A 24948-nucleotide genomic window follows, 5' to 3' on the forward strand; every position below is an offset into this window, starting at 1 on the left:
GGCAAAGCTAACATTTTTGACTTCACGCCACAGTCTTTTGTAAAACCTGTACCATGTTAATCTCTTAAAATGCCACTAAAAGTAGATTAGATAGAAATCTTTATACTGGCACCAAAATGCTTTCAAATAGCTCTGCTGACATTCAGTAATGCTAAGAAAAAAAAAAAAAAAAAGAAAAAACCCAGCACTTAGCAGCATAGCTAAACATGTTGAGTTTTTCTGGTATTGTTTGTGAGACATCTGGGACTTTAAATACTTCTTGTTCCAGTACCTACATTTTCAAACATGGAGAACAAACTTGCAAAACAATGATCAAGACTCTACCTATGCTTTAATTTATATTTACGTAGGCTTTTGATATTTACTCTGGGTGTTATTTATCTGCAGTGTAATAACTTCCTTTTTAAGTTTATTAAATACCGATAACTTCTGCTGCAACCAGCAGATATTAAAAGTTGAAGCTAACACATGCCAGAGAAAGCAGAAAAATCTTCCAGGTTGATAGAGCTGAACCCATCAAGTAGAGCTGAATTCAGGTCCTGGTTTTGGCTGGGATAGAGTTAATTTTCTTCATAGTAGCTAGTATGGGGCTCTGTTTTGGATTTGTGCTGGAAACAGTGTTTATAATATAGAGATGTTTTTGTTATTGCTGAGCAGTGCTTACACAGAGCCAAGGCCTTTTCTGCTGAGCCACACCGCTCCACCAGTGAGTAGGCTGGGGGTGCACAAGAATTTGTGAGGGGGGACAGCCAGGACAGCTGACCCCAATTGACCAAAGAGATATTCCATACCACATGATGTCTTGCGCAGTTCATAAGGGGCTTGGGGAAGAGGAACGATGGGGTGGGGGTGCGGGCGGGCAGCAGCGCTCGGAGTGATGGCATTTTTGTTCCCAAGTAGCTGTTAAGCATGATGGAACCCTGCTGTCCTGGAGATGGCTGAACACCAGCCTGCCCATGGGAGGTAGTAAATGAATTCCTTGTACTGGTTCTCTTGTGTGCACAGCTTTTGCTTTACCTATTAAACTGTCTTTATCTCAACCCACAAGTTTTCTCACTTTCACTCTTCCGATTCTCTCCCCATCCCACCGGGGAGGAGTGAGCGAGCGGCTGGGTGGTGCTTAGATGCTGGCTGGGGAAAACCACGACAATTCAAAAAGTAGAAATGGCTGATATGTAGATGATTTTTGCTGCATATTAAAATTCATCTTACTTCTCCCAAAGCACAGAAGTTATCTTTAAACCTTTTTATACGTAGTGGTCCTATGAAAGATGAAATCTGAAAAAAAAGTAGTGAATAAGAGAACCCGCTTAAAGTCTTGTGACAGAACAACTCTTTGAATTTTTTTTTTTCTATATTGAAAGTAAAAATGAGTTTTGTTTTGTTTTGCTTTTTTTTTTTTTTTCTCTTCCCAATGGCATTTATAATGCCTTGATTTAAAACTCGGTACAAATCTTATTGAAATAAATCGGAAAACACCCTTCCAATGGACTTTGAATGAGGGGAAATTATTCTGATCTAACAGATAACTGGCATAGAAAATCAATTATCTCCTCTCAGGGTCAAAGCTTTTGCTGTACAGAGAAGTTCTCTGCCTCTTTGGTCTCTATTTAAAACTGTGATGGCAAAACCTAGAAGACAAAATGTTGAACCCGTTGTGTGTGTACTAACAAGCAGTGATGTAGCTGTAATCAAAGTGTAAGGAAGGTTCTCAAACAGCTTTTTAAAAGGAAGATCTTTAGAACTAAGATACCATAATGTTATAAAACTCCATTATTCTAGGCGTACTATGGCTAAATTTATCTGAAGATCTTATTCTGGAATTGTACACATCTAGCTACCATAGTCTTTTCTAATTTTGGTTTGATTTTGACCAGAAGATGGACTTTGGAATTCTTGGATAATGTTAGTAGCTTAATAATACTAAACTTATTTTTATTTGCTTAAAGAACACTAACTTCGGTTTCATAGAGATATGAACTAATATGCATATTAGTTTGCATTTTAAGAAGAAAAAGACATGATCAGGTTATTACCTCTGAAGTATTATTACTTAGACCCAAATGTTAAAAGAAAAATGCATGGATCGCTCCCATGGGATACAGTACCACAAACTGTCCAGCATGGGTGCTTTCCACAAGGTGCAGTCCTTCAGGAAAGACCCATGCTTCAGTTCTCCAGCATGGGTCCCGTGCTGGCCACAGGTCCTGCCAGAAAACCTGTTGCTGTGTGGGCTTCTCTCCATGGGCCACAGTTCTCACCAGGAGACTGCTCCTGCATGGGCTGTCCATGGGCTGCACCTTCCTTCAGGGCACATCCACCTGCTCTGGCATGGGGTCTTCCATGGGCTGCAGATGGATATCTGCTCCACCATCAACCTTCATGGGCTGCAGGGGCACAGCCTGCCTCACCATGGTCTTCTCCAGGAGCTGCAGGGGAATCTCTGCTCTGGCACCTGAAGCACCTCCTCCCCCTCCTTCTTCACTGATCTTGGTGTCTGCAGAGTTGTTTCTCTCCCGTTTTTCTCAGTCCTCTCTCACATAGCTGCTGCACAGTGTTTTTCACCCTTTCTTAAATATGTTATCACAGAGGCACAACCAGCGTTGCTGATGATCTTAGCTTTAAAGAGTGGTGGGTTCGTTTTGGAGTTGGCTGAAACTGACTTCTGGCACCAGGCAGCCCTGGTCTCTTCCCATAGAGGCCACCCCTGCAGCGCCCCCACTACAAAAATCTTGCCGAGTTAACCCAAAATACCCTCCAAAGTGGGACATATTTGAACCTACTGAAACAAAGGAGGGATCTGAAGTACAGTTCTTCATACTCTGGTTCAATTTCTAGCATCTCATATGAAGCGGTGTCACTGAAAAGCAACACTAGCAGCCACTGCTTTGCACGTGATCCTGCCAATGTGCCACAAGTTAGCTATAAGAACATTCACCATGCCTAGGACCTAGTGGACTTACAAGTAGGAACCTAACTATAGGTCTTGCCTGAGTTTTATTGTGACTCTGCTCAGACTTGCCAAGATTGAGCTGGTTTTACCCAAAATTAGACCCTTTACATGTCTGGGAAACATATGTTGTAAACAGATAGCATGTGCACTTTTCATTCTTGCCAAGACTATGTGACAGCTAAGAAGTGATTTTAAGGATCACAGGTTTTGACTGTGATGCTGAAATTCTCCTTCCTGCCCTTTTGGAACTGTATCTGGATTGGTTTCTTTTTGTCTGGCCTAGATCAAGTTGATTCTGTCCTTCAGAGAGTACCTGTTATATTTAATAATTTTCTCCAGCTTTGCTTAGGATTTGGAGATTGGAGCAGCTTCTAACACTCATTATAGTTGGACACAAGCAAATAAGGTAGTCTCATTCAAAACCTGTGGCAAGAACAATTTATAAAATAGAAAAAATGTAAAAGGAAAGACTACACATCCTACCAGGTTGGAGGATGTTTCTACCCCTTAAAAGGAAGAAGGGGGGAGAGAGAGAATTGTTCTGGTTTAATTTTTGAACTTCTATTATTTCGTTATGTTGGAAAACAGAATGAAATTTCCATTTAAATGTCATAATTACAGACTAACAACATTTTTGTTTTCATTCAGTAAAGCTCACTTACCACAGGGGAAGATGTTAAGCACGAACAGAAATTAAATACTCAGCCATTTGGTCTTCTTGAAAATCTTCCTGAAAATCTTTTTCTTTTACACATGCATAATAAAAATAATAGCACTGCCTTCTTCCTTCCTTCCTTCCTTCCTTCCTTCCTTCCTTCCTTCCTTCCTTCCTTCCTTCCTTCCTAACAGTTTGAGTTGTGAGTGTTTAAATTCTACATTAGTGGATTAAGTTTACTATTAATTCTATGTTGTCAGGGTGTAGACCTAGGACTTTTGGACTAAGGGTGAAGCTGAAGGAGTCACAAATGAATGACTTCTCAAACACAAAGGCCTGAAAATAAAAACTATTTTTCTTTTCCCCTAAGAAAATGGATGTGTCATATGTGACTCAGGTATGCCTACCATAAAGGACATTTTCTAAGGAACATCCTGTTGCTATGACATTATGTAAAGTTTTACTCTTGTTATAGAAAGGATAGGATTCCATATTACAGCTTACTAAATACATAAAGAAACCTTCACTTCAGAATAGCTTGATTGTGTTTACCATGAGAGGGACATTATCTTCACAATGAGTTCTTCAACCATAACTATTCCATACATCCTTAAATGCTTTAGAACAGATAGTTAAGTCCCAAAAAAGAATCTTCTCTGCAGAATAGAGACTGAGAAGTCTTAAAATCTGCGGATTAAGTAATAGAGAAGAGAGCTGGCAGACAGAGGTTTTTTAATAACAACAATAATTAACAACTCCCTAGGGTATGATCTGACAACATGTTGTGTCAATTTGTACGGATGTTTGTCAGATGGCTATAATATTACTAGCAATATAGAGGAAACAAAATGAGTGAAGACCAGAAAAAACAGAAATTATATTGCATATATTAAAAAATATAGTGAAGCCCTGTTATCCCGGATAAGAAAGGACTGGGACACCTAAGATAGTGAAAGCTTGCTAGTAGAATTATTAATGTATGTCCTTGATGTGTCTCAACTTGGAGCCAGCTTAGGTGTAGCAGATTGCTAATGTTCCTCTAGCCAGCCTTGCCAGACCAATGCTTTCACTCTGCGCAAAGCCAGCTTAGTGCCGTATTTTCAATAATAAACCCTTGTGGAGACAAATACCCTTGAACAAAGACCAGCCCTGGGGTTTCAGAGTTTCCATTGTCATTAATCTGCAACACTGTAAACTCACTCCCGGGTAAACAGGGGATGACCAGGAAAAAAAGTATTCTTGGTATGAAGTACTGAATATGGGTAATACTATTTTCTGTGAAAGATTATCTGAAAAACAAAAGCATATCATACAACTCACAATCATAAAAAACCTCAATAGCTTCCCCTAATCTGGGTGCCATCTCAGAATTCTAGGAGAACTAAACCAGTGTTTTCTTTTTCACATGGTATTTTACAGACAGCATCAGATTTGGGTGTTGAGCTATCATTCTCATAAAATTCACTTTCTCCCTAAATTTTTATTCAGTTCATTAAAGAACGAGAATTTGGTGAAATATCTTTTTTGTTTAGTGTAACAAAGACTAAAACCAGTATATAGCCACTGTTCCATAAATTTCTGCCATTGAATAGAAACTTAAAATAATGATGTGACTCCACAAAAAAATATGTTGCATTTCAAGTATAGTTCTAGAAGACACTTGGTTTTTTCCTACCACAGGTTGTGGAGTGTGGCTCTGGCAAATATTATATAAATAACTTTTTAAACCCAAATATGTACAATCTGTGGAGTACTACATAGCTTTAATTTTTTTGCCAATTCTACTTTTCTTTGAGTAGAAGTTCAACTGAAACTTCACTAAGTTTTCAAAAAACCCCAAACATTTTCTGATAAGTTATAAAAAAGAGTGATGCACACGTGATTTCAGCATTTCAGGAGACATGCTTCTACATTTTTTCTAAGTATCTGCTATTCCGAAAAAGTAAAAGTGTTTCAGTCCTTCTGCTTCCATAGTGGAAGATATGTAACTCTGTGTGCCCAGGACTACCCTCAACATTTCCACCATTTCCATCAAAACTAATGATAAATGCATGAATCTCAATAGAGTTAATAATTTTACAGATTTCTTCAAGTATAAAGGTTCTTATTTGTTACAATTACTTCAGACTTCTTATTCAGTATCAGAAATCCATAGAAGGCTGCTTAATTTTACTGTCTGCTGTGCCTGCTTGTATCCTCATATTGGAAATTGGTAAGATTCTGCTCAGTGTGTCTCCTTTATATGTGTGCCTCAAAGAATCTGCTTGCAGTAGGCCTGTCTCCATCTCAGTATTTTGGTAACTTTATTGTTATGCAACTGTTTACCCACATATTAATTAATACTAGCTATAAGGATGTTAAGTTCAAATGTGTTCACTGAGGCATAATGAGGAGCAGACGTACATTTCCAGAAGAAACTTCCACTTCACAAATTTACAGTTAGTACTTACTGAATGTAACCAGCAAAAGGCCTAGCTTTAGGCCTTTTATTTTCCTAATTATCAGTCAATAAGAAAAGAATGGCTGAACATAAACTAAGGCGTAACAGAGCACTCATTTGTGAAGCTACCTCTAGTAACAGTGGGAAATCACAAATTCATATTTATTAAGCCAAAATTAACCTAAATTAAAATAGTCACCAAGATCAGAAGTTTGTTAGAGAGGAATTTCTTACTCATTGTAATCATTTTACTGACAAAAGAAAAATCATTTATGTTGCTGAAAAGCATATAATGAGAAATTAACTCAGAGCTAGTTTGGAGCAATTACAGAGGGAAGTTTCCAGAAATGTAGTCTAAGAGACAAGAGAACAGACTAGATGCTGAATCTTTACAATAGCATGTAATTTCTCTCATAGTCGAAACTCAATGATAACTTGTTTAACAACAGATGCATTTGCTGAAATGCCCTGTGACTTACTTGCAGGACTGGGACTCAGCTTGACTGCATTATGGGTGCATCTACAACAGCAACCTGTGCAGCTGAAGAGGGAAGGACCAGGACTTGATAAAATCTGTTATGGTCCTGGGACTATCCGTCCCTCTTACTTGTTTACTGGAAACAAAATTTGATCCAGGTGTCCTATCTAGGTTTCTACCCTGTGTCTGTACCTCACAGGAGATACGAAACAGATTTTTGTCTAGCCAAACCAGCTTGCATTGCCATCACTAACAGAGCACTGCACCTGTGGAGATGTATTTTGCCCTGGGATGAAGCACCCTGAATCCCTGTTAAAGTGGAGTGCTCTCAGCAGTACCTAGGCTGTGACTCCAAGCTTGGTTTTCTTGCAGGGATACCATACTTCAGGGCATACAACATGATTCTCAACTCACTGGTCAAAACAAACCCTGCCCTGGTCTTAATCCCTAATGCAGATGAATCCTTTGTCTCCTGTTTGGCCTCAGTACTTGATTCCCCCCCCCAGGCAGAAAAGGAGAAATGATGGTGTATGTCTGGCTCCCAGTCCAAGATGGACTCCGCAAGTAGCTAGGGTATGCACCCAAACCTGTAGCTGGGAAATGAACAAGAAATCTAACTGTATTGCATTAACACAGTGTTAGTGTCCTGGTTTAACCCCAGGGAGTAACTGAACACCACCCAGCTGCTCGCTCACTCCTGCCCTCCAAGGGGATGGGGAGGAGAATGAAAAAAACCCTTGTGGGTCGAGATAAAGACAGTTTAATAGGCTAACAAAGGAAGATAATAATAATAACAACAACAATGATATAATAATAATAATAATAGTGGTGCACAAATGCAATTGCTCACCACATGCAGAAGGAAAATAAAATGATCTGACTCCCAGTCTGTTTCTGAGCAGCGAATCTGCCTCCCAGCTCACTTCCCCAGTTCCATAGGGAGCACGATGTTATACAGCAGAGAATATCCCTTTGGCCAGTCTGGGCCAGCTGTCCTGGCTGTGCTCTCCCAGCTTCTGGTGCACCTGGCAGGGCGTGGGAACCTGAAAAGGCCTTGACTTAGTGTAGACACCTCAACTACCTATCAATAAATAAAAACATCAGTGTGTTATCAATATTATTCTCATACTAAATCCAAAACACAGCACTATATTGGCTACTAGAAAGAAAAATTAACTCTATCAGCTGAAACCATGGCAGTTAGAACAATAATTATGGGTTCAATAACTGTCATGATTCTGTAATGATTGTTTAATTATCAGATCTAGGAAATGCATCTTTAAATTCATCTCAGTGGAGACAAATACGTATTTTTCTTTTAACTGTGAATGGAGCTCAAAATGTCCTATAAAATCACTATTTAAAAACAACCAAACAACCCCCTCAAAAAAAACAGGAAAAGTAACATTTTCACAGTCTGTGACTTTAATTTTTCTCTTTGAGGTCAGTACATTATGAAACAGTGGAAGAACTGGGGAAGTCAGTTCTAAACCTGGCTTAAATCTATCACTGAAGGAAAAAATGAAGACCAAAAAAATCTCTCAGATGGAGAGAAAACAGTCATTATTTTTCTGTTCATATTTAACCCCAGCACAGGCCACTTCTTACAATTGCCCTCCTGTACTTACCTGGTTTACCTTGATTTACTAGCACATCATTAATAGGCTAAAAACTGAAGACAGTTCCAACTCTTTGCCCAGCTGTGGACTGCTGATGCTGCAGGATGACCAATGAAGTAAGCAATTAGTTACTTGCTACTGTGGTAGTTATCAGAGACCTCAGGTTTTCTGTTACTCTTAAAACTTAAGCTTTGGATTCACATGATTACAAAGATAATTCTATTATTAAAGTGGCAAATTTTTAGCTGTTACAGCTTTGAATAAAATCTGAAATCTGTAAATCCCCAGAGGTTTACAGAATACTTCTTATTTAACTCAAAGTTTTGAGGCCAGTCATGGTTTCCTGGACAGAAGTACATTTATGGTGTACCATAATTTTTCAAAGTCTGGAACAGAAAGTGCAAAAACATTAAGAAGAGGATTAGCTAAAAATGGTGATATTCCCTAATGTATTGAAAAGCAGCTTAAGACTCCTTACAATGCTCCAATTGCTGTGATAATCACTTCATGTGCTGATATTTTTAGGGTGAATATGCTATCGTAAAGATTTAAAATGAAGACTACAAACCTATTTACATTCATCATGACTTTGTCTCACAGAGTTTTCTTTTTAAATGTGCTTAATATGGAAATATTTCTTGAAAGGCTTAAATCTTACAGAATTTTAAAATCACAGAATGGTTTAGGTTGGAATGGAACTTAAAGATCATCTAGTTCCAACCTCCCTAGACCATGTTCCCCAAAGTCCCATCCAACCTGGCCTTGAACACTGCCAGGGAGGCAGCACCCACAGCTTCACTAGGCAACCTGTTCCAGTGCCTCACCACCCTCACAGTGAAGAATTTCTTTCTAACATCTAATCTAAATCTACCCTCTTTCAGCTTAAAGCCATTACCCCTTGTCCTATCACTCCATGCCCTTGCAAACAGTCCCTCTCCAGCTTTCCTGTAGGCCCCCTTTAGGAAATGGAAGGCTGCTATAAGGTCTCCTTCTCTTCTCCAGGCTAAACAAACTCTCTTAGCTTGTCTTCATAGGAGAGGTGCTCCACCCCTCTGATCATCTCCATGGCCCTCCTCTGGACTCACTCCAACGCGTCCATGTCTTTATTGTACCAGGGCCCCCAGAACTGGACACAGTACTCCAGGTGGGGTCTCACAAGAGCGGAGTAGAGGAGCAGAATTGCTCAACCTGCTGGTCACACTTTGTTTGATGCAGCCCAGGATATGGTTGGCTTTCTGGGCTGCAAGCGCACATTGCTAGCTCATGTTTAGCCTCTTGTTCTCCAACACCCCCAAGGCCTTCTCCTCAGGGCTGCTCTCAATCCATTCTCTTTCCAGCCTGTAGTTGTGCTTGGGATTGCCCCGACCCACATGCAGGACCTTGCACTTGGCCTTGCTGAACTTCATGAGGTTTGCACAGGCCTACCTCTGAAGCCTGTCAAGGTCCCTCTGGATGGTAACCCTTCCCTCCAGCGTGTCAACTGCACCATACAACTTGCTGAGGGTGCACTCAATCCCACTGTCCATGTTGCTGACAAAGATGTTAAACAGCACCGGTCCCAGTACTGACCCCTGAGGAACGTCACTTATCACTGATCTCCACTTGGACATTGAGCCATTGATTTTAACGTTTTGAGTGCAACCATCCAACTAATTTCTGATCTACCAAGTAGTCCATCTATGAAATTTTCTCTCATTTGTGCCAGCTTTACAGTAAAGTTATTCTCCTGACTTAATTTAAATTACTCTTGATTTATAGCATTTTTATTTACATGAGAATCTGATCTTTTGTTTTATATTGAGCACTGTGTGGTTTCTTTTTTTTTATTTATTTAATTTTTTAGGGATGAATTAACAGTGGTCACTGTAAAGTGAAACCCTTCAAATTTGACATGAATAATTTATTTGTGTGCGCATTGAGACAGAACACGGTAAGGAACACTGAGTAAAATGAGTGATGCTATCATGATTTAGTGAACGAATCGTTGCTACGTTCAATATAGTCTACATAGGTTAAATAATGTAAGAATAATAGTGCAGAATACGTCCATATGCATTGGTACAGTTATCAACACTGTACACTAGAAGCATTAGTTTGGAGAAAAAAAAAGGTGAGAAATTCCATACTTGAGATAGGACACAGCTAATAAATTGCTTGGTGTTTTCATTTACAGCCTTGTTCATGTCAATTATGATCATAAAATCTAACAAGAAATTTAATAGGAATGTGGCAGTTTGGGAGTACCAGCAGTACAGTTTGGGATTTTAAAGCACCGAAGTGACAATTTTGCAGAGGTCAATATACGTCACCACAGCAGTAATTCTAACAGTGTATGTGAACACCTTTCAAAATTGTCAGATAACTTTCATAGTCAGGCCTGTTAAAGAAGTGACTGACTTAGTGAATCGTGCTTTAAACTAACAAACTCAGGGGTAGTGTCCAAAGCTGTGATATCTGCATATTCATAAGGAACAGGGTGGATGTGTGCACTTACCACAGTAATGAGGATTGCTCCCCAATCTTCTCCAAAGACAAGAACCCTGAGTCCAGCCACCTCAGCTGCATATATACCAACACACATAGTATGAGCAACAAACAGGAATTGGAGCTCCATGCCCAGTCCAAGAGTTATGATGTCATAGGAATCATGGAAACTTGGTGGGTCAACTCACATGGCAACAGATGACTGCAAACTCATAAAGACAGAAAGGGTAGAAGAGGAGGTGGAGTTGTTACGTAAAAGAGAAATTTGAGTATATGGAGGTGAGCTACGGAGACTATAAAAGTTCTGTTGAATACCTTTTGATCAAGATTAGAGGAATCATCACCAATGGTGATCTTTTGTGAGGTATCTGTTACTGACCTCCCAATCAGGATGACAAGGCCAATGACACCTTAATTTGTCTCAGGCCAACAGAACCTGGTTCTCATGGGTGACTTCAATTACCTGGAGGTTTGTTGAGAAAGCAACACAGCAGTGCATAAGTTGTCCATCAGGTTCCTAGAATGCATTGAGGACTGCTTCCTGATACAGACACTGAATATGCTGACTAGATTAGATTTACTAGATTTACTGCTTACAATCTGAGAAGACTTACTTGACAATGTAACGATCAATAGTAGCCTTGGACACAGTGATCATGATATTGTGGAGTTTAAGATCCTGTTGTGTACACTGAAGACCAGTATTAGGACAAAGACCCTGGATTTCAGAAGAGCTGACTTCAATATGTCCTTTGATAGAACACAAGGGAATGACTTAAAGCTTAGTCAGGGGAAGCTCAGATTGGAAAGTAGGAAAAAGTTCTTCACTGAAAGGGTGATCAAACACTAGAACAAGCTCCCCAGGGCAGGTGTGATGGCCCCAAGCCTGTTGATGTTCAAGAAACATTTGGACAACACTTTTAGACAAATGGTTTAAATTTTAGGTTGTCCTGTGTGGAGTCAGGAGTTGGACTTGACAGTTCTCATTGGTGCCTTCCAACTTAGGATATTCTATGATTCACTTGAAGCAGATGACTGGGAAAAGCCAACACATTTATCAAAGGCAAATCATGCCTGACTAATCTGATCACCTTCCACAACAAAATAACATTTCCGTTGACATGGGGAGAGCAGTGGATATTGTTTACCTGAACTTCAGCAAAGTGTTTGGCACTGTTTCCCACAGCCTTCTCCTAAATTAACTGGCAAGATACAGATTGGATGGGTGGTCTGCAAGATGGGTAGGAAATTGGCTAACAGATGATCAAAGGGATGCAGAACCTGCCCTACAAGGCAAAACTGAAGCAGATAGACAGGTCTCTTTTCCCTGGAGAAGATAAAGCTCAGATTGAATCTTATCGCAGTATTCCAGTACTTAAAGTGCAGCTACAAAGAGGAAGGAGTCTTTCTCTTCACAAACAGGCTCATGGAGAAGACAAGGGGCAATGGGTACAAGTTGCACCAGGAGAGGTTTCATCTTGACATAAGAAAGAATTTTTTTACAGTAAGAACAATTGTTCACTGGAACAACCTCCCCAGGGACGTGGTAGAGTCCCTATCACTGGAGGTTTTCAAGATATGACTGGACAGGGTGATAGATAATCTAATCTAGGGTCCCTTTCCCACAAAAGGTTGGACCAGATGATTTCTGAGGTCCCTTCCAATCTGGTCTGTTCTATGATTCTATGAACTCAAAGCCTTCAGAAACTAATACTAGTCACAGCCAGTTGTATGTTGGAATTTTCTGCAATCAAGTCTTGGGTTTTTAATAATGTATACTAGTTTGATACATTTTCAGTGGTGTAGAACATAATTTCTCTTATAAAATGACATTATTTTTTTTGGTTTTGTTTTATAGTCTTTGATTATAGTACCACCAATTTGAACAAAAGATGGGCTGGCAAAAGTCTACTTGTTATTCAAAAGACATCCAAGTTTTTAAAACGTGTATTTAAGCTCTTGCACCAATTTTAAATCAGATAATAGGGAATAATGCCTGTAGATATTAAAGGACTTTAAATATTTCCTTATCCTTATTTAAAGGATTTTCTGAAGCCATTAACTTCAACTGGTAGTATTTTATACTTGACCAAAAAAAGAAAAATATTACTTGTGCACAACTGAGAACTTTCTGCTTGTCTAAAGCTTGAACTGACCTATTTTGTCATTAAACTTTACTGTAGATGTTAGAATTTGAAATCCTGTGACCTTTCCTCCAAAGCATGGAGTCTATGCAAACAGGCATTCGTATGAATACTCTTCTTTTTCCATACCTCTCTGGGAAAAAAATACTATTTAAACACAGAATGAAAGAAACCCAAGGGGAAAAGTGAGAATACTTAAAATGATTAAAGTTATAGATAAGCTTAAATACCACTCTTGCTTGTGGGAAGTTCAATGTTAATAAACAGGAAAAGAGCAGGTGTCCTTATAATCTTGGGTTCCCAGAATCTAACTCACAGTTTGCTTATTTAATAAATTTTTAGATGAGAAAATGAGGTTAGAGTATACAGAACATTGCTTAGGTGGCACAAAGTTATGAATTGCTTCTAAATATTGTTTGTATAATGCTGTTGCTTACAAATTGTTCACAAATAGATGTTCAATCTCTGTCCTATCCAGTAATATAATCTCTTGAAATTAAACAATTTAATTTGCTGTGAAGCATAAGTATGAAATATGACCAACACCTAAACATTGGAGATGAACTTTTTAGGTCTTTAAAAGATCATTTCATTTGCTACCTTATAAAAGCTAAGAAGAGATATAAAATCAAGTGGAAAAATAAGTCAAACTATTTTATTTCTGTTTAAGACTGTCTACACCTTGGGCAATTAGTGACTCAGTAGGAGAAGCTGAACATTGAGCAGGGAACTGAATAATGGAGTGAGACAAACCAGAATGTCTCCAGGAAACTATTAATTCAGCATATTGGCTTTTAGTGTTTAAAAAAAAAAACAACAAAAAAACAACCAAAATAACTCAAAAAAAAAAAAAGTCAATTGCAACAGATAGTTACTATGTAAGATTTAAAACATGCTCTGAAGATATTTAATTCTCTCTCGTTCTTGATTATTAAGTCCATAGGTCACTTCCTTTATTAGTGGTGACTCACAACAGGAAGCCTCTCAACCACTTGGCCAGGAATATTCACTATTCACTGTGTAGACATGGAGTTCTTGATCAAAAAGCCTTTTTTTTTAAGCCAATGAACTTCAAATCTATCTATTTCAAGTTGCTTTCATGTTGTATAAAGTGATAGAATTCTGAATGGCTATTAGGTTCAGTGGCAAAAGTATGTGAAGAATGATTCAAAATAAACATTTTAAATCTTTTCACTAGAGCACAAAAAGTGAAATCTTAAGTAAAACAGAAATTGCAGTAAAAGAGAAATGCCTGGGGTTAAAATCACATAAAATTTTGATTCTTTCATTATCTTTTTCTGTAAAGGGAACTGTACAAGGCCTCTTTTTCTATCAGCTAACCTATTCTAGAGAAAAAAATGAAAACAAAATTAAATAATTCCTCTTAAGTAGAAACTATTAGAGGAATTTTCTTTAAATAGAATTTTGAAAGTACTTTTAAGGTGAATGAAGTTACATCTATTGACAGATAAATTAGAACCCCAAAAGGAAAAAAAATATATCTAGTACGTAATCACATAAAATTCACCTTTTGCTAGGAGTTTTATAAGTTTTGTAACCATTTGTAATGTTGTGGTTTACCTAACAAGATTTTGATACAATCTAACAGATCTGAAGATCTGAGGGCCTGAAGCCACTAAGGTTATTTGATTTATTCTTCTGCATTATAAATCACATGAAACCCTATCCTGTAATTGCTACCTGAAAAGTTCCTCATAAACAGTGGAACTATGTATGTAACAGGACATAACACCATGACAATGGCATTTACACTCATAAATAAGAGCATAATTTCACTAACTGTCTTTATTTCATGAAAGAATTGAAATACCTCTTTTTCATTCTCTTTGCTGTTGAAAGAGCAAAGTTTTCTCTTTCAGTTGTTTTTTGTACACAGTTTTGAAATCAAGGAAATGGTTTAAAACCATGCAGCTGAGAATCAAGGAGGCATTAAGGAATTAAACAGAAATTCTTTTTTTTTTTTTTTTTTTTTTTGTCATAACTTTCAAATGTAATTTGGAAAGAGATTCTGTGTTGCTGATGAATGAAGCAATGGACATATTCATTGGGTGTTAACAATGAATGCAATTTATGCATATTTTTTTTTTTTTCCCTGGAAGAATATTTAGCTTTTTCCTGGACATTTACAGATTTGATCAATATGTTTTGTTTTTTATTAATAAGATATGGGAAAAAGTAACACCACATAGGAAAGGAGATGACCAATTAATATTATTCATGAGGTCAACTAGTTTCTAGATACTTGGTCATAATGTAACCATAATTTAATGGTTTTGTTTGGTTGGTTTTCTGTTTTGGGTTTGTTTTTTTTTTTTAACTACTAAAACACTAATCCCTTGGCATCTATGCTACAGATTGTAGCTGGCAATCTTGTGTGGAATAATTTCTAATTCATATTTCCTGCTATAAAGCCATTTATCTCAAGATATCTATGTACTGAAGTACAACAGGATCATTTAAAATCATTTGAACAATACCTGTTCAAAAAGTCTGGACTCAAACCTAAAAGGACTTGTTATGACACTGGCCTTCACAGACCTTGAATTTACAACTAAGTGAAAATTTACAACCAAGTGAAATATGCATTCGTAGCATATTTCAGCTAACTGTGATGTACCACCTCTGCAAAAGAGGCGGCCTTCAGTGCAGCATACAGCAGAAGCCATACCACTGGTATTTCCATAAAATTATATGTTATAGCAGTATAGCTATGTGTGATGTATAATTTAAGACATTAGCAAGCTACAATATATCACCTGAAGATTTTAGACATAGATTACACTTCACATTTAAAATTACTGAGTTAACACACAATTTAGCACACAATATTACTGACTTAAAATTTGTACCAGCATAATGCTAAGCGAAACAAAACAAAGACTTAAAAACAGTCAGGCCTACATACCTTTCAATAATAAGTATAAAACTCAGTAGAAATCATTACTCTAACTCTTCTTGTTATCACATATTTTTTATGAAATTTCCATTAGAAATAAAAGAATGTTAGCCAGTTACTTAGACATCTATTTTCTTAAATTCAGTTTCTCACAATATTTTGGGAAATACTTTATTTTTTTTAGAGCAGTAAATCTAATAAATTACTTCTTTTTTAAAAAAAAAAAAAAAATATCCTGACATATTGACAAAGAAAAATAATGTTATTCCAATCCAATTTTTTTTATATCTTAATATATAAATGTTGCAGCCCAATCTTTCTGTATTCTTTATTTAACTTTCCCTTAAACATCAAGCCTTATTGACTTGGACTAGAGCAATGATCACTCTATTTATTGTTCCTGCTTGTGTAGTAGTTCAATTAACTTATAACAGCATGGGGTCTTCTTGGAAGGTGAAGTATCCAAGTTTTGTATTCTGGATTGTAGATGAAATGCTGTGCTACTGCAAAATTTAGACATCTATTTATTAAGAGCATAGCTATATTCCGGATATGCTTAGCATCTTAATTATCTGTACCTGGACTAACTCAACAGTGCCTTCTCAAAACTCTTCTTTCTTGAAACCTTTTTTCTGCCTCTCCAGGCAGTCTACTCCATTAAAAAGTGACCTTTTTAGTGCTCTAGACCTCTTTTCAAATATGTTGTGGCATTTCAGTGATGTCCGAGACAAGTAAGTCCATAACTAAATTGCTGCTATAATAAACCTTTCCTCAAGAAAATGAAAAAAGTATATAACCTGAGCGTACTATGCTCGTTTCTGCAATTTCATCCTGGTTTTGTTAGTCAACAAATTGTGAAGGAATATGACTTTAGAAGGAACTTGTGAACCGACTTACTTTTGCTATTATGAATGGCAATTTCATATGATAAATTTGTAAAGTTTATTTTAAAAAATAGTTAACAGTTTCCTGATTTCCAGAAAATCTTTGTCTGTGGTCAGTTTATATCCACCAGTTTCCGTCCCACTTTAGTTCTTCACTTAAGTCATTCTTCCCACTTCAGGAAGAGTGAGTCCTTTCCCTCCTGCTATATTTATGGGCAGCAATAGTGTGCTGTGTTCTCGCTAATTTTTTTAAAAACTTGATCTGTGGTTACATCTTGATGCTTTATCATCATTAGTTTTTGCATAATCAATGTACAGTTTTCTACTCTATTCATATTTGTTGTATTTACAGTACAGATTTTCTTTCTGTGTTCTGATACTTGCTTTGACTAACATGAAACTGTCCACACTCCTGTTACACAACAACGGTACTGCTTTTGGTTTGCTTTGGGGTTTTTTGTCTTACAAATATATTACAAATATTTCACCTGGATTTTCTTGTCTTTCACTTCCTGTCATTAAGTCACATTTCCTTAGTCATTATTGCATTTGTTGTTGTCATTCATGATTCTTACAAGAGTTTACTGAATCTCTAAAATATTTTCAGTAGTATTCCCACTTCTGAAATGTACAGATCACAAAAATAATTTGAGTGCCCTTTTCTCACTGTGGTACAACTCTTATACTCTTGCTGTTGGTGCCCTTGCATATTGCACAATGCATTACTATATTCTTTTTTTTTTTCCTTCTTTTCTCATATAAGGAAATGCAACAGTCTAATGACTGGCAATAGTAGACTGTACAAATTAAGTGAACACTTATGCTGTAGTTTAAAGTAGATTTGAGCACCTGAACTTTGGATTTAGGTACTGGAGAAAGTTATGAGGCACTCAGATATCCACATTCTTATTTAAAAATACATTTTGCACAGATCAATGAATCTTCCTTTTTAAAATAATAAAATCTGTCAAATTATAATGGATTGGTTAAAAATTTTACAAATATAATATTATAAAGTTAGAATAATTTTGATCAGGATAGCTTATAGGACTTCAATATTTACATCTACAGTTCAAAAAAAGTGACCTATGCATCTTTTCTACCTGATTACTCGTTACAGTGTCCATACTTTTGTAAGTTGATGCTCCATTTTTTATTTTGGAAACACAATTATGGAACTTGGTTTAATGAAATGTTTTGTTTTCAAGGTTATTCCCTAGAGTTAATATATTGATTTGTGGAGCTTTGGAATATTTATCAACCTGTAAGTGTTTTCACTTCTAAAATAAAAATTGGCAAAAGGACTTAAGGTGAATAATATGATCCGATAATGTCATATGGAATCTTACTACAAACTCAATATTTTCTCCTGTGATTCTGGTTGGAAAATTAAAATGGGTTTTCCCTTGATAGGTTTTTTTTTTCCATCAAAACTCCTTCAAAAATATGTATAAATTCTATGGGCTTCTTGTCCCAGCATGTACAAAAGCTGTACTCCTGTGCTATTTGTGATTATCAGATCAAATGGATTCAACTTGCTGAATCACAGAATCAGTGACAGAATGTCTAAGTCTGGAAGACTTCTGGAGATCACCTGATACAACCCACCTCCTCAAGTAGGGCCACCTGTAGGCGGTTGCCAAGGACCATGTTCAGATGGCTTTGGACTGCATCCAAGGATGGAGACTCCACAACCTCTCTGGGTAACCTGTGCCAGTGCTTGGTCACATCAAAAGTGAAAAAAGTGTTTCCTGATGTGCAGAGGGAACTTGTATTTCAGTTTGTGCCTATTGCTTCTGGTCCTGTCACTGGGCACCACCGAAAATGACCTGGCTCTGTCTTATTTGCACCTAAGTATCTTCAGGTATGCGTATACATTGATGAGGTCCCCTGTGAGCTTTCTCTGAACAATCGCAGCTCTCTCAGTCTCTCCTCATAGGAGGGGTGCTCCAGGAACAAATACTAGTTCTTCCTAAAAGAGGCCTCTCTAGGGAGCAGAAAGCTAGGGAGGCACTGTCTGGATGGGAATGGGATGTAGGTCTAATCATAAAATCCTCTCACCCATCTCCAGAAGCTTTTACAGTGTCTTGGTTATGACAGCAGATGTAGAGAAAAAGAGCAGTAAAACTAGTCCATAAGACAGAGCCCTATGGCTTTATTTTAAGGATTTTCCATTGCAGGAATTGTCTATGTGAATTTCATTGCCCTTTTTCCACTTTTTCTTTTCTTTTTATTCTTTCCTACCTATTTTCGTTAACTTCAATATTAGTATTGCCTAATAGTTAAGAGTTTAAATTGATAATTTGATACTATGTTAATTATTTTTTCACAAAGGCACTACAATTACATGATCCACTTAACAATTTTATAGTTCTCATTTTTACTTTTTGCTTAACATAAGTACTGAAAATTATAGTTTAACTTTCAAAATATTAGAAAATTAGGTATTTAAAGAAAGTCATTCCCAGACCTAGGAGAATTTTTAATTATACAAATAGTTCATTGCAAGTCACAAGCTGAGACAGTGCAAAAGCATGAATTTTTATTGCTGTTAGTTATTAATATGAATGGGATAAATTTATTGAAGTTCTAGAATTTATTTTTTTTTCTTTGAAGACCTGATTCCATAGGAGGCCCAGCAGCTTAATGCACAGCTTTACTGTCTTCAGGTATTTATAGGAGAATTTTCTTAGGAGTAGTGTCCATATAATCCCCAGTACCTTCATTATGAAAAACATGGAGTGTATGAAATGATTGTTTCCCTTCTTTGTTCATTTCTGAACTGTCCAATGTGTCCCAGTGTATACAATTCAATCAGGAGAAGAGCAACCTATACAAAATGTCTGTAAATGTAAACCTACAGTAACAAACTGCTAATGAGGAAACCACATCCAGCATCCCGGAGCTGTCACTCAGTGGTCAAGCTCCACTCGCTGCACACAGACAAAAGATCTAATTTCCATTCTTCAGGCATTCGAACTTCTCCTGACTTTAGAAGGTGCTTTGCATGTGCAAAGAATGCATGATGAGCCACAGGAAGCTCAAATTAAACTACAATGAAATGTCTTTACTACTGCTCTTGCAACATTACTGAGAAATATCACCATATTGCCTTAGAATGGAGAATGGACCATAACAGCAGATGGAAATAATGTAAATGGATGAATGTATGCAAGGACCTGAGATTAGAAGTCATCTTCATTATCATTTTTAAAAAAGAACAATTGACTCCTGTGACATTATGAAATGTCATATAAGCAGCTGTGCTGAGAGCAGTGTAGGGAAAAAAGTTGCACATGGTTCTTCCACAGCAGCACTGAAATCAGCTAAAAATGGTTATGTATTTTTAATGAAAAAGAGGAAGGCTTACAGCCTCTGTAGATAGACAAGTTCATATAAATGCATACTTTTATATAACTTCCTACTGAAATCTCAGTGACTAATGTAGATTCACGGAAACCCTGTTGTATTCCTGTGCATCTGATTTAACGACCTTGTTTGTAAATGCCCTTTAGAATAACAAGTAGTTGCCTATTTTTACTAGAGTTCACTTCAGGCTTTCTGGGAATAGTATATAATTGACAACTCAAAGAATAATTATGAAAAAAATGTTTTTAACTGAAGTCACAAGCTGGGGTCAACAAAGCCGATTGTACAGCAGCCTTGCAATATTTATTAAAAGAAACTTAGTCAGAGGTACTAATAATGTCATTAATGGGAAAGGATCAATGTTGTAGCACCTTCTGAACTACTAGGTCATATCTAGTCAAATGAACAGATTTTCCTAGTCAGGAAAACTAATCACTCTAACTCTAGCATGATTCCATTTTAAAAAAATAAAAAAAAAAATTTTAAAAAAAATTAATTGAATGAATGTACTGTACTTCTGAGAAAACCAAACTTATGAATTCACTTCATGTCTTTGAAGATAAACTCCCTTGGCAAATGGGGGAAAAGAAAATGAAATCTTCATTTCAAATTTGCATACAGATTTATTTTTTTAAATAACCAAATAAGAAAATATCCTTATTTTTTATTCTCTCTGGGAGAAACTCAGAGAGTTTCACTATAGAAGCTAGCTGTTGTAGACACAGACCACACCAGCTGTAACCATGTTGCTGTCTGCAATACCCATCACAGGAATCCTCTCCCATCCTGTCATAGACACGCTAACTAGGGGACCACAGCATCAGCAGGCATCACTGCACAACACGGTTGTGTTTTGAGAAGATCCTGTCAGACGTGGTTTGTGTGCAAAATGTTTTCCTTTCAGTTTGAATTGACAAGGCTTCTTTGAAATGACAAGAAAGTAGAACCCTAAACCAATGCCATGGAACTTCTTTTCTGGGCAGTTTTCACCAAAATTCTTAAGAATTCCATAATTTATATCTTCCTCCTCTCAAGCAGACTGCTAGTAAATGTTGTGTGTGAATTTGTTAGTTTTGACTAATATGAGTCCAATGACTCTACCCACTAGGGTTTCCTTTGGAGAGTTCTGTAACATCTTTTCCAACCTAACCAAATCCAACAGCACAGATAAAACTTCCTTTGGGGCTTACACCTTGTAAGTCCATCTGTAAATGTGCAAATGAATCATAAATACTGTAAAACTTAAGCTTATGGGTAGCAAGACAATGTGAAATATTTGATATAAATGAGTTGAAATTAGATATAACTGTGTATTATACACACACATACATAAATATGTGCACGTAATAAGTATATATTTTATATCATGTGTTTGTAATGATTAAGCTATCTCATTTAAATATTTTTTTCTATTTATCTTGGAACTGATTTGCTTCTAATATTGAAAAGAAAGGTCTTACTTATCTTTGAGCATTACATATTTAATGGTACTAGCTACTACTTTCAGCTTTGTAGGTTAGACTAATCAGTTATCAAGATAAACTAAAAGGATATATAGACTTATGCGGATGAGAATATTGGAGGCAGGGGATACTTTCCTTCAAAACTATTTAACTATAATGGAAAATATTAAATTTTAATTTAAAGAAAAAAAAAGTAGAGGATCACTGCTGTGATTCCCCTCCCCACTAGAGTACAGGACTCGTGCAGGCTGGGGTTTGCAGCAATACCTTTGGGACATGTAAACCCTCCTCTGGAGGGAACACCAGAGAAGAGCTGTAAAGTGTGGGAGCCATTGATAAACAAACACTCGACCATCACAAAATTTTATGAAACTGCTCTAAAAGAGGCCTGTATTCAACTTCTAGTGTCAAGTAAACTCTGATATGTTTTTCCTTGGTTCCCACTTTAATTTCTGAAATGATGCAAAAGAAAAATTCTATGTAAACTTCCAAGTGTAAACGCAATCATGAAATATATTCAATCATCTGGAATATTTTCTTTTAGCCTTCTCACGGATGCTTTTCTTATATTCTACAGGCAATATCAGTGTAGGAAACAGTGAAACTTGTGGAGGTGTGGTTTACTTTTTATTACTGCACTCATAATCTGGTTTGTTTTTCATCAGTGTTACTTGCTACCCAGACTTTCTTTTTGTGTTCATTTGCTGCCAAATTTGAATGTTATGAGGTGCACAGTTATGTCAGTTTTATTCTGAATTATCAATACAGCTCTCTTAAACCCGTGTTACCGCTTACCAACACAAATAATTCTCTTCACATCCACAGTTAAATAAGGATGAGTTCAAAAGTATTTCTCAACATCCCAATTCATTCACCTCCGATACCGAAAGGATCTTTTTTGTGTACAGTTATTTACTGTATTATTTCAGGCTTTTATAGCATGTGACGAAATGTTCCCTGAAGTGCCAGGAAGAGCGGCTGATGCACAGACTGTTTGTGTTTTCAAAATCATGGCATATAAGTAATGATATTATCAGATTCTTAAAAGTGTTTGCTTGTCAAAACAAATCTCTCTGTTCCTTGAAGTGTGCCAGCAGAACATTTTAATACTTTTCTGTCAGCTCAATGTCAAAGATTAGCATATGACATGCCATGTCAGGTTCTTCTACCTTTCCTATTGCATTTGAGCCAGTGAGACTTCATTTACATATTTTACAAAAAAACCCACACAGACAAATTTGCCGTGAAATTCATGGAATCAAACTCTAAGTTGTAGGTGACAATGATTATTTGTACTACCTTGAAAAGATGATAAACTGCTTCTTGTCAGTTATTGAGGTAGAATATACAGATAGGAAACTTGTGCTCCTCCACTGAGCACATACAATCGAACAGAAAGCGCTCTTTCAAATCTTTTCCTGTGAGCATACCATTTTGTACTTTCAAATCTACTTCAGCAGTTAGAAGGCATTTTGTAAGCTAAATGAAACCTGAAAAATCTAACAAAGGTTGGGGTATTTTTTCTTTTTTTCATAAGACACAGACATAATCTCTTAATGAAAGGATGCATATAATTCCAATAAGATAATACTAGGGAATTATAAAGTCACTCACCATGTGACTGAAAGAAAGTATTTTTCCCTATAAAATGAAGATTTAAAAGGTAATTAGTTAAAAATACCTATATATTTTACATATTAGTTTTTGCATTTTAATAACAATTAAATTAATTGTAAATACAGTAAGAGGCTTTGTCTATATCACCTATCAGAAGGCTCAACATTCAAGGATTTACAGGTAGATGGAAGTTTAATTTTAGACTTTTTTTTTCTTAAAAATTTTATTTATTTTGACAGTGAATTCAAAGGATTATTTTGGTTTCCCCCAACTTCAGGATGGAGAATCCCTGTCTTCCCTATTTTACCTACACACAGACATGTTTCTTTATAGAACTGAGTTTGACTCTGAAGAAATGGAGTGAACTCCAAAGGCTAGTTCAGTAGTACCACTGTACCCCAAAGTTTGCATGTTTCCTGAAAGAGTACTTTGGATTAGATCCCTCTCACAACACTACTGGGTCAGTAAAATACTTGCTCTGTGTAATACTTTCTAAAGCTTAGTAAAATTAATTCCAAATCTATAGGTAGCTGCACAATAAATTTAAGAATAGGAAATTGATCTTTATAGAGTAAAACAGATTTTCTGCTGAAATAATTATGACATTAATTCAAATAAATGTAATTAAGCTATTATTTAAGATTAGTATACTAATAATGTATACAGAGTATTCAGTACAATTTCTGTTCAGTGTTACATTTTCTTATATATATGAAGGTTAATTATATTCTTCCTTCCTCCCGCTCCCTTTTTTTTAGGGGAGGGGAGAGGGAGGGGAAAGAGGTAAGTTGTTTTTTGGAAAAAAACCCATGAGTATTGACTATAAAAGCTCTGTTTTCTGAAATGCAAAAGACAACCATAAAATATTCCATTTGTCTTATTGCTGCTTTTTTGGATGATCTAGACCTGAATCAGTGGTCAATTATTTTCTTTTGGTGTTAGATTTTGAATCCTATTTAAATTAGATATTCAAAATGAAAATTCTTTGTACACAGATTATTTATTCTGAGCTGTATTCATAGAATGGTTTGAATTGGAAGGGACCTTAATGATCATCTAGTTCCAACACCCATTTAGTCAAGATTAATGAATTTTCAACTTTTGAATAAATGAAATAAGAATATAATTTTGTTCTCTATTTTTGTATGTTTTTAACATTAGTTTCACAAACATCTTTTCCGTATGTTTACACTGTGTGAATAGTGATAAAGCTGGCATAATATATATTAGTCCTTTTGCCTTTTGGCAAAGTCAAATTTAGTTTTTAATTTGAAAATAACAACAAATTTAACAGGAACATCCATTATTAACTGAAATAATATTTTCCTATCAGTTACAAGCTACCCCAGATGTACAAAATGAAAAATAAGGACTTTATGTCTTCGTGAAAATACGTACATATAATTTTGGTATGTGTGCATATGCATATATACATATGTATGCCTCTGTGTCTGTATATGTCTATAGATATGTCGGTAAACCTATATCTATACATATAGCCTGCATCTACCCATAAAGCCGTATGTGTGCATTTTCCCTAGACCAGACATATTGTTCTCAGTTCAACTGACCTAATTTTCTTCTTTCAGTAGACCAGCTTCTTTGCAAATAGCACTAAGGAAAAGGTTATTCAAATTATGAACTGATAAAGTAGGCATCTAACTTGTTCTTTAAGTTCATGAAAAAATTGGTAGTGTAAATTATTTCTGTACTGAACGCCATGTGGGTTGATTTTCAGCATTACTTTCAATAATTTTTTTATGAGCCCGGAACATGTGTCCTACTTTCTACTGTTTACATAGGGTAACAGTATTTCCAGCAAAAATGGGACAGTGCTTGTGCACAAGACCAGTTTTACTCCAACATAAATTGGCACAAATCCATCAGCCTTTTATATTTGTGATTCCCATCTCAGTGTAGTCAAG

This window comes from Balearica regulorum, chromosome 2, assembly GCF_011004875.1.
Source record: "Balearica regulorum gibbericeps isolate bBalReg1 chromosome 2, bBalReg1.pri, whole genome shotgun sequence".
In the NCBI taxonomy this organism is placed as follows: domain Eukaryota; kingdom Metazoa; phylum Chordata; class Aves; order Gruiformes; family Gruidae; genus Balearica; species Balearica regulorum.